Source organism: Lissotriton helveticus, chromosome 8 (assembly GCF_964261635.1).
Source record: "Lissotriton helveticus chromosome 8, aLisHel1.1, whole genome shotgun sequence".
Lineage (NCBI taxonomy): Eukaryota > Metazoa > Chordata > Amphibia > Caudata > Salamandridae > Lissotriton > Lissotriton helveticus.
Window position 1 is genome coordinate 269,056,952 of NC_136069.1, and position 2,591 is coordinate 269,059,542.

Consider the following 2,591-nt stretch of genomic DNA (forward strand, 5'->3'; position numbering starts at 1 on the left):
TCTTGGTCTGTGGAAAGGGTCCTAGAACTCTTATTTTTCAACTGCAACTTACTTTGTGTTGTCCTATGAATGTCCAACCCGGTGTAACCACTCTGCACCCGCGTGCCTTTAGGTCCCTGGCTACTCACCTGGGGTGGTTCCTTTTTTTCCCAGGGGTCCTCCAACCTTTGGTATTAGTGCCGTTTTGGTAGTCCCTCGCATCCCACTATTTTAGTCTATGGTTTTGCCCCCAGTGGGGCCCTATTTGTTTTCCAATGCTACTTACTTCTTTTCTACGTTTTCCTTGTGTGTAATTGATACCTCCAGGTCGGAGATATACCAAGCTAGTGTCTAGTGTGTAGTAATAAATATAATGTATTTTTCTACTCACCTGGTGTGATTCTTTTTGTGTGAAAAGCTTACTGACCGACTATATTGGTACATGCAACTGTTTTGCACCCCTCCTAGATAAGCCTTAGTGCTCAGATGAGATGTACCTAGCAGTGGTACCGAGGATCAAGAAGGCCAGAAGTGGCAGCCAGCATTTTTCATACAATGCCTCAAAACTGTGGAACGGCCTGCCGCTGAATCTGCGTAGACAATCCAACCATCTAGCATTCCAGAAACAACTAAAAACCTGGCTCTTTCCTTAGAAGGCAGGTCCTACTCTCGTGACTACTACAGAGCTGAGATGCACCCGGGTAGCCATGCGCTATATAAAAATCCTTCCATTCTATTCTACTCTCAAATAGCTTTGCAGGGACCTAAACACTATCACTAAATGTTACCTGGACTCAGTGCACTGTGCATCACCATAGGTTGACAATGTATACTGAGCCAGCCTCCTACACAAAGGAGCTGAGAGGCCCTACATTGGTGATGTGTCTCGGTGCAGCAGTTCTGATGTGAGGCTTTTAGGCGATGCGTTGCACTACATGCATTCTGCCCAAGAGTCCACAGCTGGGCTGGCAGACACTTTCAGGCCCACTTCCAATGGTCCGGGAAAGGGGTGGCACCCCTTCCAGAAGACTCACAGCAGACAGAGGCTAGGTCCTGGGTTCAAGTTGGTTGGATAATTTTCTGTCCCTGTGGCTCTGATCAGGAGGCCGGCCAAATAGTCCTTTGAGTAACTCGGGTGGCCCTGGGTTCAAGATGCAGGCACAGTCCTTCTCACTTGGGCAGCAGGGCAGCGCAATAGCATTCCTTGCAGAGCAGCACAGTAGTCCTTCTGAGTCTACCACAAGTCTGGAAGTGTACTGAGGAGTTGGATCTGAGGGTTCACTATTTATACTTGGGGCCTACTTTGAAGTAGGAGAAGGTTCTGGATGTTTCCACCCACAGAAGTGCCTGGAATTTTCTGCCTTCCTCTCCTGGCCCGGGCTTGAAAGGAGACACAAAACACTAGTGTCAAATTGTTTGTGAGTATGCTCACCCAGATCCTTTGTGATGTGCAAGAGTGGTTGTTGACAGCTCCGCCCCCTATCAAGTCAGAGCTATCAACCTGCCTATTCCCCCTTTGTCTCACTGCCAGAATTAATACACATGGACCAACTGCTAGCTACACCTAGTCATGTGACCCAGGATAAAGGCTGCAAGCACCAAATGGTTGGGACAAGAAAACGCCAACTTTTCTAAAAGTGGCAATTTCAGACTTGTGACTTCAAATCCATCTTTTCCGTTAAACATGGTTTTAAACTACAATTCTTTAGACACCAAACTCAACATTCCTACTAGTTCTCAATTGAAAGTTATCACTTATTAAATGTAACAAGGTAACTCAATGTTATCCTGTTGGAACAGTAGGTTTTTCAGTAGTGAAATACAAATGTAAGAGTTTTTTTACTGCCAGGACATGTAAAAGTTAAAAATAAATGTCCAACTTTTCAAATATACTACACCCTGCCCTATGGGCTGTTTAGGGCATGCCGTACGGGTGACTTAAATGTATCAAAAAGGATGGTTTAGGCTTAGCAAGAGGTTTAGCTTGCCATGTCAAAATGGCAGTCCAAACTGCATACACAGGCTTCAATGGAAGACCTCAAACATGTTTTAAAAGGATACTTACAAGGCAGGTAAAGATAGGGCTGCAGGCCAGTAGTACCATTTAACTTACAGGCCCTGGGTACATGTAGCACTACTGTACTATGGTCTTACAAGTAAAATAAATGTGCCAATTGGATGTAAGCCAATATTACAATGTTTAAAGAAATGAACACAGGCACTTTAGCACTGGTTAGCAGTTGTAAAGTACACAGAGTCCTAAAAGTCTTCAAAAACTGGTTAAGAACAGAGGAGGGTGAAGGCAAATTGTTTGGGGATGACCAAGCCACGAGAACCAAGTCCAACAGGAAGTAAATGGACTTTTGGCAGGGGACCTGACAGAAATGAGATAGTACTTTTACCTACTTTCCCCCATAATTTGATATGCAAGAAGCCTTCCATGAAAGACTGGGGACTATAGAACACCATTAAGGATGTGAGAGAACCAGGCATGTAGATCATGCATCAGCTACTCTGTAAACAAGGACATTGGCAGCAAGTAAGTGAAACCATGTTTTAAAAAACATAATTTAGCCAGAAATGCTTTATTTTAAAATTATGCTGTGTTTCAG